At 46.7% G+C, this 16,478-nt stretch overlaps 1 protein-coding gene across 1 annotated transcript in view; it reads right to left on the bottom strand.

Moving 5' to 3' along the window:
• Positions 1-5,520: 5,520 nt before the first annotated feature.
• The window catches only part of LOC146871420 (uncharacterized), a 944,195-nt gene continuing 933,237 nt past the window's right edge, over positions 5,521-16,478 (bottom strand). Inside the window, exons 9-10 of the mRNA XM_085651067.1 lie at positions 7,362-7,415; positions 5,521-5,972 (exon numbers count right to left, since the gene is read on the bottom strand). The gene's annotated coding sequence lies outside the window, so the exon portion shown is untranslated. The remainder of the gene's footprint in view (positions 5,973-7,361; positions 7,416-16,478) is intronic.

Here is a 16,478-nt window from a genome sequence, read left to right as displayed (position 1 = left end):
AAATTGGGTTACTACCTGGGGAGGGTTGAACCCCTACTCAAGCAGAAACCAGATTCCTGACATGGTGCAGTCAAGCAAACTCCAAGTTAACCTGTGGTTAACCGTCTGGAAGCTTGGCATGAACAAAGTTAGGCTTACCTTAAAGGCAATGTGTAACGTATTTATGCAGCACACAAACAGTAATAAAGCAAAAACACAGCACAAGACAAATCCCACACCAATTTAGAAAAATAGAGTAAGATTTAATAAATTATATGAGACCAAAACAACCAAATCTATTCAATAGAGCCAGGGATATGCAATTTCAAAGATTTAGGTGAAAATAATGCCTAAAAGCACAAAGTGCCAACTGTGGTCATCTGGGTGATCTGGACCGGGACAAAGTTAAGTTTGAGCCAACTGTGATGGAGCGCAGACCAGAGACAGGGTCCAAGTTAGGCCCGCTGAACAGAATACCTTAAATCTTGGTTTGCAGACCGTTGTGAGGTCTCAGGTCAAGGATGTGTCGCCCAGTGGCGGTTGCAAGGAAGTTGCAGGGCTGTGATGTGGAGTCCTGTGTCGTCACTGAGGATGCATTTAACGAGGGGTTTGCAGTGTGTAGTCCTGCATTGAGGATGCACTTTGCAGCAGTGGTTCTGAGGAAGCTGCGGGGCTGCAATGGGCAGTCCTGTGTCGTCGTTGAGGATGCCGTTGACAAGGGACTTGCAGTGTGAAGTCCTGTGTTGAGAATGCATTGCACAACGGTGGTTCTGATGAAGCTGCAGGGCTGCGATGCGGAGTCCTGGGTCATTGTTGAGGATGCACTTGATGAGGGGCTTGCACTGTGAAGGCCTGCCCTGAGGATGCATCGTGCAGCGGTGATTCTGAGAAAGCTGGGATGTGAATTCCTGCATCAGGATGCGTTGCACAGCAGCAGTTCTGATTCAGCTGTGAGGAGATGCATTGGTTCTGGTTGCAGTACCACAGGTGGGCTGGCAGAGCACCTTTAGGCACAGTTCCAAGGGTACAGGGCTGGGGTGGCACCACTTGGGGGGGCAGGACCCACTGCAAACAGCATCCAGGTGCTGGGCTCAAGGTGCTTGGAGCCTTTTCTGTCTCTAAGGCCCTGATGAGGAGACCAGCTAGCTAGCCATTGGAGTCATTCTGGTGGTACTGGGCTCAAGATGCAGGTCCAGACCTCCTCACTCAGTCAGCAGGGCAGCAGTGTAGCAGGACAGCAGAGTAGCAGCCCTTCTTGCAGCAGAGCAGCATAGCAGTCCTTCTGCATCTTCCATAGGTCCAAAGGTGTACTGAAGATTTGGGTCGGAAGGTCCAATATTCATATTTGGTGCCCATTTTGAAGTAGAAGTTTCTAGAGGCTTCCACCCTAAAGATGCTTGGAATTACTTGCCACCCTGCCCTTGCCCCAGCTTACCTGGGTACAAAAATAGAGACAAGGAAAACCCTGAAAGTCAGACGGACCAAGGGTAGACAAGTATTTTAAGGAAACAATGGTCCCATTCATTTAGAGTAAGAATAAATATCACAATTCCTAAAATAAGAAATTGGAGTTCAAACGAGTGATCAATGCAGAAGATGAAGAAATTTTTAGTATTGATTAGGAACAAGTAATAAACAATTCAATGAGTGAGCTAGCTGTGAGGAGGTAAGAGGGAAATCAGCCGATTACTTTAACCCAGGCTGGTGACTTAAAAAGTGACTTTTTTAGTGAGCAGTTGCAGATACGAAAAAGTCAGATCAACATCTCATACTCAATCAACAAATATACAATAAAGTATGGAGTTTAGAGACGTAAGTCGACGACGTTTCGATCCCTATGCGAATAGTTGGATCTCTTCAGGACAAGGCGATGGTAAGGATGCCTGGGAAGTTAGCCTGGGTAGGTAGGGGAAATAAAAGAAGGGGGGAGGGGGGAAAACGGGGAGGAAGCTTGGGAAAAACAGGGGTTAGAATAAGACCTAGATAAGGTGAGGAAATCGAGAGGAAGGGATGAAAAAAGAGGGGAAATGACCAGAATGGAGGAAATAAGGAAACGTGAAGAAAAGTGTGGAGGGCAATATGATCAGGATGGGACAATATTGCAGGAGAGTGAAAAGGGTTCCTGGCCAGTAGTTATCAATGATGGTAATCAAGTGGTAGGTAAAGGAGAGGGGGGAAAAAAGGAGAGGGGAAGGGGGTTTTTATAGGGGTGATGGTAAAGGGTGGGGGAAGAATGGTGAAGGAAGCCTATTTAGAAAGAAGTAGATAAGGCAAGGTTCATTATATCCAGAAAAATGAGGGAAGATAAGAGCAGGGACAGCAGTAGGATGCGGAGGACAGGGAGGACTTACGTGATGGCAAGGGATAACGGAACAAGGGCCGTATGCGGCGGAGGCCAGACGGCGTGCACTCGAACTGGAAGCAAATTGAAAGTATGCAATCCATGGCGTGTGGGGCCAGCCTGATGAAGAGGAAGGAAAAGGATAAGAGGAGTGAAGGAGAGATCAGGGGGGCCGCAAAGAGAGGCGGAGAGCCAGATAAACTTACGTGATGGCAAAAATAGAACGGGGGCGGAAAGGGCTCAGGTGCGACGACGCGCACACAATGCGGTAAGGTGGTGAAGATCGGGATCGCGGCGTAAGGGCAGGATCGTGCGTTCAAGTCTGCACAATAGGGTCCGCGCCGGGATCGGCGTACAAGTAGGGAGAGAGGCCTCCGGATCTAATGGGGGTTAAGAAGGCAGCAGGGTAGTATCGAAAAAGCATAAATCAATAGGGGGCACGGGTAGTAAGAGGATCACGGCGCCGCTTATCGTAGGATGAGCCTTCAAGGAGATCGGGTCAGGAGCTTCAGTGAGCAGAGAGTGAAGCCGGTCACATGATGCAGGCTCGCGAATGCGAGCGGTAGGGTCGAGCAGGGGAAGGCGGGCTAATTAAGGATGGGGAATGGAAATGGAAGAGGTGCTAAGGACGAGGGGACTGGGGAGGGGGTGGCCATGATGGAAAGGTAAGGGGAAGGATCAAACGGAAGATAAAAGCCCTGAAGGAGGGTAGGTATATGGAGATAGAATTGCAGCATGTGCAAGCGTTGGAGGTATGAAAAAAGCGAGGGAACTAAGTAATCAACCCAGCAGAGCCAGTCGTGGTACACCAGGAAGGAATATAATCCTAGAAGTGCCAACAATTACAAGGGAAGAGAGAAAAATAATGTATGAAATGAAAATCGCCAGGGGATAAAAAAGGTGGAAGACGGCAAGGGGAGGGGAAAGCAGGCATACGAGGATGATAGAGGGGGGCAAAATGAAACAACACAAGGCTACATAAAATACATAAATAATGATGAGCAATTCAAAATTCACAAATGCTTATGGTATGGTTAGAGCAAGTTAGACCAATCCTCCAGACGGTTCAGCCCTGTGTGCAGGCTGTCAGTACGGTTTATCCATTTAAGTTCTTTCTTATTCAAAATAGCAGCAATGTCTGTGTTCCTAGCGGGTTGTTATATCACACTAATGACTTGCCACCTTAAGTCATCTTTGGTGTGGTTCAAGCCAGTAAAGTGTTCGACAAGTGGAGCATTGGCTGTTTTGCAGCGAATACGGCTTCTGTGCTGGCAAATCCGGATTCTGATCTTCTGTGTCGTTTGTCCCACATAAATCAAATTACAAGGGCAAGTAATAGCATATATAACATTGGCGGTGTTACAGTTGGAAAAGTGACAGAGAGTGATGTCAATATTAGCATGCACAAATTTTTTAGAGTCTGTGGTGAGACTACAAACACTACAACCGGCGCATTTGAAGTGGCCGACTAGGGGCGGTAGATTCCATAGTGTTCTGAGGGTGGTATCCTTTTTAGTGTCTGGGAGAGTGGCCCTAACCAGATGGTCTTTGATGTTTTTACTCTTTTTGAAGGCGAAAAGAGGGCGTTCTAGCTTCAGGTGGCCAGCATTGAGTGTAGGCCAATGTTTCAGGATGCATTTCCTCACTATATTTGATATAGGGGAAAATGTGGTGACACAAACTATTTTTTCGTCATTTTCTTTAGTTTTGGGACTGAGTAGGGTCTCCCTGGGACAGTACCATGCTCTTTTCAAGGCTATTTTAACTAGTTTGCGGGGATAACCTCTGCTGATCAGTTTCTTTGACAAAATATTGGCTTCCGAGAAGTAGTCTTCCTTTAAGAAGCAGTTACGCCGTATGCGGAGGAACTGTGAGTATGGGAGTGAGTCGCAGAGGGCCCTGGGATGGTGGCTGCTGTATGATAGTAAGGTGGTTTTTTTCGGTGGGTTTGCGGTACAGTGTGGTATAGAGTCCGCCTCTGTTGGCAATAATGTATAGATCGAGGAAGGCAATCTTTTGGTTACTGCTGTTGACAGTAAAGTTGAGACCGTAGCTATGTATGTTGAGCCAATGTTGGAATTGTAAGGTAATCGGCTGATTTCCCTCTTACCTCCTCACGGCTAGCTCACTCATTGAATTGTTTATTACTTGTTCCTAATCAATACTAAAAATGTCTTCATCTTCTGCATTGATCACTCGTTTGAACTCCAATTTCTTATTTTAGTAATAGTGATATTTATTCTTACTCTAAATGAATGGGACCATAGTTTCCCAGTTTACCTGGGGTCACAAAAGACTAGTGTTGGAAATGGCTCTTTTGTAAGGATACCCCAAACTTGTTTCCTTCCTCCTCCTCTTTTTCTGACCTTCTTTTAGTTGGCTTTAGGATTCTGAGCACTTTACTACTGCTAATCAGTACTAAAGCGAATGTGCTTCTTCCCTAAACATATGTGAAATTGGGGCATATATGATTGACATATTTAATTTACTTGTAAGTCCCTTGTAAGGTGGTATACCATATACCCAGGGCCTATACGTTTAAGGCTACTAGTGGGCTACAGCACTGTTTGTGCCACCCACTGAAGTAGCCTTTCAAACCTGTCTCAGGCCATCCTTTGTGTGCAGTCTACTGACACTTCGACTTAGCATTTAAAACTACTTGCAAGGCCTTAAACTCCCCTTTTCTACATATAAGTCACCCATAAGGTAGGCCCTAAGGGTAAGGTGCTATGTAAGCAAAAGGTAGAGCATGTACTGTGATGCTTTATATGCAATGGCAGAGACAAACAACTAAATTCATTTTTCACTACTGTGAGGCCTACCCCTCAAATAGGTTAGCATTGGGCATTCAGTTATAGCTTTTTAAGTGTCAATAACTGATCAGAGAGGAGTAGCTTTTTCATATTTTATATCTTTGGATTGGTAATGATAAATCCTCCTTACTGGTGAAGTTGGGTTTAACATTACTAGTTTAGGAATGCCACTTTTAGAAAGTGCCATTACAAACTAATGGGGTTTTCCCAGAAGGCGTCAGAGGACCTGGGAATGAATTCAGTCAAAGCAATAATTGGTCCCGACGTATCTTATTTTGATACCTACATAAAGGTGAAAAGGAATGAGAAGGATTCAATCCAAACGGTCATTCAACAAGTTATACTGTACAAGGAGTAATAACGCAGAGAGAAGGACCAAAGACAACATTTTTCAATAGAAAACATCTTTGTTTTATAGAATCTATATAAATGTCATATCCAATAAGTTATTTTGACAGTAGAAGGTTGTCAGGAGAAACGTGAAAAGAGAGTGCTCATGTGCAATTGTGAACGAGAAGAGATAAGAGAGAAATCAAGGAAAAATGAGAAACAAAAATACTCAAATTTGCACATAAATCACTGGTTGGAATGAGTCATTAATTAACCTAACCAATGTTGGGCCTGTATACAGTCTACATATTCTATCTCATTGCTGAAATGGCCCATTTTAAAGAATGATGTCACATATTCAGAAATACATCATTTTAAGCGTTCTGCAAGGGCCAATGAGTTGTATTCTAGGCCTTAAAAGGGGGATGTGTCGACGTTTCGACCCTTCTTGCGCGTAGAGGGTACCTTCTACCTCCACATGCAGGTCTACATCAGGACAAAAAGACAACCTAAACAAAGTAAAAAATCCAATCAAAACCGATCCCTCAGTTATGTTCCTGTGGCCTAGCCACCAAAGATTAAAAAGATCTCAAGACACTGACCATAGTGTTAGCCAGGACAATCCATAACGATTTTGTTGTCCAAGAAATGATTAATATCAATCCAATTGACAAAACCTGTAAGGTGGTATGAAACATTAAATGTATCCTGATCGGAAAACCACCAACTAAATCTAGCAAAACTTTGTTCATTAGAAAATCATGACAAAAACGTACCCCTATTAAAGGAGTAAAGCGGGCCCTGCTTTACTCCTATGGATTGGTATGGATTGTACTGGATAACACTACGGACAACTATATACAAACCATCCTCCCTTGGGCACCTGTGCTCAACAAAAAATAGCCTACAGCCCTTGAAAATAACAGGAAAACCTTTACCGGAGGGAGGGAAACTTTTGCTAGCTGAGCACCATCCACCGTATCACTGTAACCAAATTAGTGTTAGGTGCTGTAAAATGGCTGGTTATATTTTGGGCTACCAGCCCATCCTGAAAAGCCCAAAATGAGCCCAAATGTAGCCAGGGCAGTCCCATCTGCCAATATCCCCAGGGGCAAACCTCCCAAGGTCGGCTTCCCCCAAAAGCCTATTGGCATAAACAGGAGCAGCACAGACCACAAACTCAATGTTGCTTTATTGAAAACAAGTGCACATCGCAAAATGTAACCCTAGGCCTTAGCCTTACAAAACTAAACCTCACTATACAACAAATCACCTACATCACTACACCCTTCCCCTAATAATCCCCCTACCTCTTACATCTTTTTATCTTGTAACTTTGTAACCCCTATTCTGCTACTGAACTGTTGACCTTTACTCCCTTAACACTTTAACCTACATCTATTAACATCTAATTATCTACGTATCCTAAACCTTATCTTTTAATATTTCCTACGGGTGTAACTTTAATTCTGTGGTGTCATATTTAAATTCTGGGTGCTCCACCTGACTAAATCCCTCGTTCCCTACAGAAAACGCGCATATCCCTATTAATCTTGAGCCTGGCCTTATCAATGGCTGTGAGCTTGTTCGCCCCCGTCCATTGGCTCCAGGGGATACACTCTGTCCATAGGACAAAACTTCTGAGCCACTGCTTGTTAATCTCTAAGCGACCCCTCTTCATCTCCTTCAATAAAGCCAGTCCCTTACTCACCACCATGTCATTTTCCCCCCAAGAGAAGAGGAGCACCAAAATATCCGGACATGTGTGCATTCTCAACAGCATATTCAAACATATCAACGGTTCAAGTCACCGAATACCACCTTTTCTGTGCCATGTAACTTTAAACTGCTGATGATCAAGCCCAAGATTGGCTCTTTGGCCCTTCTGGATTTCATACCTGTTCTCCCATTTAACAAATGTAGCTCGACAGACTCTGGACCAGCAACTGCACCTGGAAATAACAGTATATGTGAGATACAAAAGACAACATGACACTATTCACATCCACTCTTTCCCAACCTCACATATCGATGAAAGCAATCTGACATCCATAGGCCCAGTTACATGATCCTCCCCCTACCCCAGCCCTCTTATGCTGCTTCTGTGGCCACCCCGATCCTGAAAGAATGGGATCCATACTCACTTGGCGGCTCCCCCATTGTTGTCAATGCTTTCATCAGAACCCATAAGAGTTAAAAAGACGTCGCCCCTTTGCCATTTACGTGCCTAAAAACTCCTCTTGCAACACCCCACTTATCGCCCTTAGTTTTTTGGCAGACCTCACTGGGCATTGGTCCAGAACTGGGAATGACTGCAACACCACTGTCTTCCCTTTGGTCCTCTGATTGGTCATTAAATAACAAATCTATAGCTCTAAAATGTCAGCTGTCACCCCAATATCCTCCCAGACCAACCCTAGAACGCTCCCCAACAGTTCGGAAATGCTGAAAAGCCCCAAAAAGCATCCATGAGATTAGCATGACAAAATCGCTTCTTCTCTGTAGCTACATATGGCCGGCAGGACCCCCACCACTTGTCTAAAAAGTTGCCTTGACAATGGCTTTGGAATTGCAATTCCCACCAGCTTCACAGTGCTCGTGATTCAAGATAAACCCTTATCAATCAATACTAGTACTAATGTACAGCACCACATCATCCTCCCTAATCCAAACCTCCGGCTATCCCCGCTGGCTTGGAACTCTTGCCAAGCCTGCATATATCACTTCCTAGTGGAGTCCACCAGAGACCCTATCACCAACTGAAGCATCCTTTCTCGCCTATGCTCCTCATTTCTGCCGGTATCGGTGTCTTGACCTGCCCATGGAACCTCTCCCACTGCGAACGAGACACAGCAGCCGCAATGTCATTGCCCGCCCCAGGCACATGTCTAGCCCTGAAAACCATGTCATGTCTCAAACAACCCATCTCAAAAACTCTCAACATTTTGAGAATCTGCTCGTCCAGTGCAGACTGTCTGCTGACCACATGCACAACAGGCATTTTGCCAATTCTGAACAACATCTTCTCGAGCGCCAGTTACCGACTACATTGCGTAACCGCCACTACCAGCAGGAAAAATTCCAGGAAAGCGATGTTCCTGCCCCCCGCTTCCATTCCACAGGCTTCTCCTCTGCACACGACATGCCCCGCCATTACAAACCAAAGCTCAGACTGCCTGCTGCATTGGAGTATATCTGTGCATCCCAATGACAATTCTGCAGGGCCACCATCAGGATGCCATTGCACTCTTGCAAAAACCTGCAGCACATACGTAAATCTTTTTTCGCACCCTGCCGACAATCAGATGTGGTGATGTGACAGTTCGGTCATCATGGAGTAGACAACCAATGGACCGTTAGCACGAGCTCCATATACTTCCTTGACCTGTGCATTTATCGTCTTTGCATGGGACCATATATCTAACCCTGCAAGTCGCTACATTTGTCCCAAATTAAAGACAACCTTATCTATACATTTAATCATTGTAATCCTGTTCGTTGGGTCACTTGGGATCAAGTACCTCATTTAAATTATTCAGACATACATTTTACGTCCGGATTTCTGTCTTTTATCAGACATATCAGTCTCTACAAGTATTCCTGAATTGATTGTTGCAACTTAGATTTAAGTGCAACTGATTTATCGTTTGAGAATTTCCTTTTGACAATCATTCATCTTACTTATTCTTTTTCGGTTATATATTCTTTCATGCTTGATATAGGGATTAAAGTGGCCACCATCTCAGCCACTCTTTTATATTAATAAGATTATTATTGATTGTCGTTTGTTGTGTCATTAAAAAAAAATCAGTCATTGTAATTATTGGTTATGTATAATTTTCTGCAATTTCACAGTGTCTGTGATGATGTATTATGGTTGTTCGGCGATTTGTGTTTATGTCAGAATTTTTACATTTTATATATGAATTTATATCAATAAAATGGAAGATTTAATCTAAATGTCCTGTACACTGAGTCTAAATATGTATCAAAGTCTCTGTATATAGGGCTTGTAATGTAATTATTGCCCTTCTGTTGCCAAGGATTGTTACTGTTCATAAGATGGGACAGTGATAGCCAGGCCTGGGGGCAAGCATAGAAGCCTGCAAAAAGTCCTTCCTGCCCTTGCTACCCTGCAAGCAAAGTTGAGATGGCAAGCAGAACCTGTACGTCCCTGACAGTCACTTTTTGGTTAGTCAGCATGACGTCAAACAATAGCTGCATATGCACTTTTTGTCCACCAGGTGGTGCGCCTACTTGGGTACTGAATCTAGTTCAATGCACAAAAAGGAAAACCCTGTGCTGGGCCCTACTGTCTTTTCTGGTGCCAGCGGCACCCCGATGTCACCTATGAGCTCTTGAAAACTTGCCAACTGGTGCTGACAGTTCGTAGAACCGAGTAGACACACAGAGAAGAAACCGTCCAGGTAGTGTTTCACTGTGGCCCTCCCTGTCTGCCATGTGAAACCCCATTGTAAAAGGGAACTGAAGTTCTCGAAAAGTATTGATGAGATGGAGCACCCCATGGAAAGGGCTCTGTCCACATACTAGGACCCGTCAACCTGTATCCCTAGCAACTGGATATTCTCCAGGTGCACCAGCAACAGCCTAACCGCCGATTTGATATCGCACTTAGTCAAAAGTGCCCCATGACCGACCTGTTCAACCAATCCCACTGCCACATCCATTGACGAGCGAGTAAGATACCAATGAAACCTATGTAATCACTGACAGAACTCCCTTTTGGCCATGAAAAGTGTTGTATTAACCTGAATTGGCCATGTCCTTATTTGGCACCACACCAATGGGTGAAACTATCAACTCAGGCATCAGCCATATGCTGAAAGGGCCCTCTACCCTGCCCTCTTGCACCTCCTTTATGAACTTTGCCCACTCCCCCTGTTTGTGTGACTGTGCTGACTTCAAATTCTCCACCCACAATGTGACTTTAGACTCCTATAACCCAGCCTGAAACCCTCCCGAAAACCTCCACTCAACAATTCTGCATCTTTTTTTGGGGAATATTGGGCCAACCAGTAATCCAAGCATTCCAGCTTAGTTGGAGTCTGAGCCCTTGGCCCTTTTCCCATGGGACCCGTGTCCTGCACCTTGATTACCCTGCGGTCCGCTTGCAGGCCCCTGGTATTTATTTCATTGCCCTGTCTGTTGCCCCCTGCTCCATAGCAATACACCAGTGTCTGTCCCCCTGCACACTTGGGGCACTCGTGCCGGAACTTACAGTACTCTCTCGTACATAAGCACTTGCTAAAGTCCCTGCGTGTCCCAAGCACACCCCCTTGCGTTTTAACCCCCACCCCTCCTCAGGTGGCACGCTGCTGAAAGGGCTGGTATACCAGTGGATGGCCACTTGTGGTAAAGATCATTTTCCCCAACTTCTCCGGGCCCATTGTCTGGAGCCAAAGGTCATTGTCAATCTCTCCCCACTTTGCCTCAGGATCCCACCATAAAAGAATGTGAAACTCCTAATCGTATTGCACCCACGCCTGGCCCCCATACATGATCCGAGCCCTCCTGTTCACGTCCATATATCTAAATATGGACATGCCCCGCTCTAGATACTTTTTGCAGGATACACTTGCAAAAATTAAGGCTGCTGTTCATTTCTCTATGGTTGTTGGCACCTTTGCCCGCTTGGACAGCTCATACTCTTCCTCTTTGGAACCCTCTTTTGCCCGCAGTTCCCTGTGGAGCACCTTCAACATCTCCACATGCTCCCCTTTCCAAATTTTCTCTTTGGTTGCCAGTATTAAAAGGGCGCCATATAAGGGAGCTTCATAATCTTAAGTTTCTTGCTCACCTTGACGCTTGACCCCTGTGTCCTGTACTTCCTAATTCTTCAGCTCTCTGTTTCCCTCACGGCCCTCCTACAGAGTATCCGGTGTGGCCTGGGCCCCTTGGTCTGACGCACCCGCCAGTGTTGCCCCCACTCGCTCCACTTCTTTTTTGAACTCGCCCCAGGCCCTACCCAGTATCTTTGATGTACAAACATTTCCTCAGTCTGATGTCCCCGCTGCCCCTGTCACTCCTTGCCTCCACCCCAATGGGCACCTTCCTCTTGTTCCCCACCAGTTCCCCTTTTCCTCTTGAGCCCTTACATGGCGTAAAGGTTGGCATTTACACTGGATCCAGCTGCCTAACCAGCTGCAAGGGGTCCACGATCGCCTTGTGCCGGGTCTCCCAATCCGCATGACACTCCTGTAACAAACTATGTACAACATTAACGGAACCTCCCCCCCACATGCACCACTTCGCCACCATTGGCGTTCCTCTGCCCCAAATGCTTGTCCTCCATCACTTCACCTTCTTCAAGATTCCTCTCATCATAGTCCAGCTGATGATGAGGGTCAACCAGATCCCACAAACCAGTGGGTACCACAACCTTTGCAACCAACTGCATTGGGTCCGAGGCAGTAGGCCCCTTCACACCAACTGAGGGGTGCCAAGTGGCCGTAATAAGCCCTCCCAGCCATCCCCCCGCCCTCTGTGGCCCCGCATGACAGCCCTCCTTCCCGAGGACCGCAACTACTGTCCAGTTTGCTGCACTAACGCGGCCACACCAGACCATCTTAAGGCAGCGTCGTCGCCATCCTGCGTCAGCATCCGGCTGTTCGCGCTAGGCCATGCCATATGTTCCTCTCAGGGCCATGGAGCCGCCTTAAACTCTCCCAAGTCTGCATATCCACTGTCACAACGAACCTATAAAATAAAGGGTAGGCCCAGGATCCCGGGGTTAATGTCCCTGCCTACTTGCTCCGTGCCCTGATCTGGGACCCAGAGCCAGCTCCGCCCACTCCACTGACCTTGTGACACTACCACCTCCTCGTCGCCCCACCCCTTTATCCTCCTCCTACTTCTGACTCCACTCCATCTCGGCCACCACCAAAGCTGTAGAAGGCCCTACTATGTGGCCCCCATTGTCATCCTCAAACTGACTCCCATCCTCACCCTGCCGCCTGGTTGAACTCCACTTCCCCACCTGCCTCCACACTCTCTGCTCCGACCTGCGGTCCACATACCCTCACTAGGTACCCCCTGTGCCCAACAACACTGAGGGCAACTGCTCCTCAAACTTGGCCTCGGCCTCTGCTCTCCCATTCAACACTTTACCCAAAATGGTGGCCAGTGCTATAAAATGGCTGGTTATAGTGTGGGCTACCAGCCCAACCTGAACAGCCCAAAATTAGCCCAAATGTAGCCCGGGCTGTCCCATCTGCCAATATCCCCAGGGGGCACACCTCCTAAGGTCGCCTGTCTTCTAATGCCCATTGTACTCTACTTTCTTTTCAACCCCCTTACCCAAGGCGGCACCCAGTGTCGAGAGGAGTGGTTAAGGAGACCTATGGCCACAGGGTCTTAACTGTTAAGTCCACAACATTAACCTCACTCGTAGCTTAGTCACCCACATATACCTGCCACTTCCTTCAAGTTATTTCTGTGACATGAAAATAGAATCAGTCAATGGCACAATGATGGTCTTTGTCATTCCCATCCACTGAACAATGCTGACAGAATATTCTCATCAGCGACTAAATACAGTGCTCACTCTAAGACAAATAGCTAATCTTTTTCTGCACCTCCAGTGTAGTCCATCACTACCTTCGACTGTCATGAATACTTGACAGATCTTTTCAAACAATATGTTAGTGACTGTATTGGTTTCTATTTAAAAGTTAAACATTCGATCTTAATTGCTTTAATTTGTTTATTTTCAGATAGAAACCGAGTGGAAGCAAAAAACGACCGACAAGATTTGGGTAAAAGAATTTAAGTGATAATTACGAGTGGACTGTGAAAGCATAAACTATAATATAACAAAGCATTAACATGGGCAATTTTTAATATTTCAACAATTATATATTGTATATGTGTAATTGTGTGCACCTGTCATCGTGTTCTCGATGCACCCTCAGACTGTGGCACATAGAAAACTGGGAGGAGATCCTATTGAAACGCATGCTTAAAGGAGTTGTTCAAACCATGGGACTTATTGGATATTTCAATGACCCTGCTAAGTCCAGACACAAACACTGATTACAAATATTTTTCTAGAGCATAATAGGGAATTTCCTCTCCAAAAGTCCTGTTTTTTAGGTTTCTCCTACCAGACAGCACAAGCTGTCTATTGCCAACAAAACCGATTGCCAGCTTACAGTGGGCTTAGAACCAGCCCATTGCTCACCAATGGTTGTCTTTACTGTCACTCATATTTGCTGGCTTTTTATTTGTTAGTTTATGTGGGCTTTCCTACTTATTGTGCTTGTCCCTCTCCTGTAACATGGGCACATTGCTTTTGTTCTTCTGGCATGTGTCCCAGTTAGACCTAGAGGGAAACACAGCAATTTTAAATACACACATGTTTTCCAAAGTTGATTTCACTCTCACACAATGACTTTTGACACACATTTGTGACCATGACAGTATGGATTAGTTTTCATAAAACTATACTTGCTTACAAAATCAACTTTGCAAGAACACTGTCATGAGACCTTGAACATTACATACAAGGTCTATACTTACATTGTGCAAATGTGATTGTTTGATTTCTTCCATGCGGCGCACAGCTATCTATAGTACATAAACAATGGTGGCCTGACTAGAATCTCAGCCCAAGGCAAGGATTCTTTCTATTATAAATAAACAAGCATTTCCGGGTTTAGGGAGAGGAGCACTTGCGGTCACTTCAGAGATTGCTACACGCTGAAACTTCAGCCCAGTTGTTAGCTGATCCCTCAGCGAGGAATGTCCAACTTGTGACCACGAGGGGACCTACATTCTTTCCGTTCAGGTGATGGGATTGGATCATCCAATGGGGGATTTCCGGCAGAACACATACATACACCCTAGGCATGTATGAAAACATAGCAGGAGCTATAAATATATAAATATATATATACCTATATATATTACCTACTGGCGCTCGCCAGTAGGTAGTTACAGTCAGGACCTAGTTTCCATGGGAAAATAGTTTTTTCTATTGCCAATATCTTTGTGCGCCGGTTGACGAATCTTCGCGAAATTTTCAAAATGAATGGGGCGCTCCGGTCAGCTCCTGTCTTGAAGGTTTTGGAGTGATTCGTCAAGCAGGGGCCATGAAAAAAGGGGGGTCCCAAAACGCATTTACTCCATGTTAATTTCTATTGGAAACTTTTGTCGCGGCTCCAGACCGAACTGCTGAACGGAATAATACCAGAGAGGTAGCTCTTTGTCCAGAGTGCACTCTTTGCTTTAAATGGTGTAAATCCGTTAAGTAGTTCCCGAGAAATTCAAAAATAAAAAAAATTATATACCCTTCTCCCACAGTGGTACCGTGAACCCTCCCGATCACGAGCTTGTCTTTGATTGCCTACCAACACTCCAGACCAAGAAGCGTTGGCAGCCATCTTGTGATTCAGTAAAACCGAGTCACAAGCAAAAAGGGAAGAAAATGATTTAAAAAAAAAAAAAAAAAAAAAGGGGGCAGGGGAGATACACCCTGACCCCCTAGCCCTGGTCAGGGGGTCCCACAGGGCCAAAAAAAGCATTAAAAAAAAAAGAAGCGGCGGGATTTGTGTGGGGTGCGCGAATCGCGCCGAAAAAAGTTTAAAAAAACAAAGCACGGGCTCCCTCGCTTTATTGCTTGTAAGCCCCCGGGTGGGCCAGGACCCGGGGCCAATGTATGACTGTTATGCGGGGGGGCCGCGGGGGCCCCCGCAACCCCGGGGACCACCACCTCCCCGGGGCATTATTATTAATGTGCAGGGGATACGCGGCCCCTCAGCAGCCCCGGGGAACGCCACCTCCCTGGGGCTATTCTTAAAAAATGTGTGGGGGTGCTCCTGTTCCCATATGCTGCCCCGGGATCGCCACCTCTCCGGGGTATTCGTAATTATGAGCAGAGGGCCTTGTGGGTCCCCCAATCCCCGGGGACTGCCACATCCCCGGGGCTTAAATATAACTAAAGAAAGTGTGGGGAGGCTTCTGCCCCTCCCCACACTGCCCCGGGGACCACCGCCTCCCCGGGACTAACTTTAATTACGGGCGGGGGTCGGTTATGGACTCTCGGGGACCACCACCTTCCTGAGGCTTTTTTCACGAAGCGAGGGGAGCTGCGCGGCCCCCCTCCAGGAGCCATCCTTGGCTCTGGGGACCGCCACCCCCTGGGCCAGCTCCAACAGTGTCCCGGAGTGCCTACCCCCTGGACACTGCAGTTTGCAATGACAGGTCGGAAGCACAGCTCCCGCCCTGTCATTGCAAACACTGCTTTGCTTTGTGGAAGCGAGAGCAGGAAACCTGCTCTCGCTTCCACTAATCAAAGCAGATTGCTTTTAGACAAGGAGAGCTGCATGTCAGCAGCTCCCTTCGCCCAAAAGCAAAAGCAATGCCGACTCCCGCAGCAGGCGGGGAGCCAGCAGGGACCACGGGGGCATTGGGGCTCCCCCGCGGTCCCCAATGTTGAGGCCAGGCCCCGGGGGATGGGGTCCCTGGACCAGAAGTGGCCCAGGGAAGGGGGGCCACGCAGCCCCCCTCCTGTAATTAAAAATAAATAAATAAACTAAAGAGGCAAAGCCCCGGGGATGGGGTCCCCGGGGCCAAAAATGGCCTCAGGAGGGGGGTTGCGTGGCCCCCCTCCTTAAAAGTAAAAATATATATAAATAAGTCGCCATGCTCAGGGGGATAGGGACCCCGGGCCGAAATCTGCCTTCAGCGCGGCCCAACTCCCCTTTTAAGAAAAACAAAAAAATAATAAAATACGTCAAAGGCACTGGGTGATGGGCCCACAATATATTATGAAAAGGGGGGCGACACACCCCCGTCTAACAAAAACAAAAAAAAGCCGTCATCTCACTGGAGGCCCCGCCCCCCCCTTCTCCACTCTGCAAACTCGCCTCCTGGCGCATCCTAAGTTGGGGTATTAAGTCCTCTTGGCCCATTGCTGGTGTGACGAAGATGTCCTCTTGTGTCCTGAGGACCTCAGGATAAAGTGGACTTCATCACCCGAGCAGCAGTGTGCCAGG

This window comes from Triturus cristatus, chromosome 1_1 (genome assembly GCF_964204655.1).
Source record: "Triturus cristatus chromosome 1_1, aTriCri1.1, whole genome shotgun sequence".
Lineage (NCBI taxonomy): Eukaryota > Metazoa > Chordata > Amphibia > Caudata > Salamandridae > Triturus > Triturus cristatus.
This window is presented reverse-complemented; position numbering and strand designations above follow the sequence as displayed.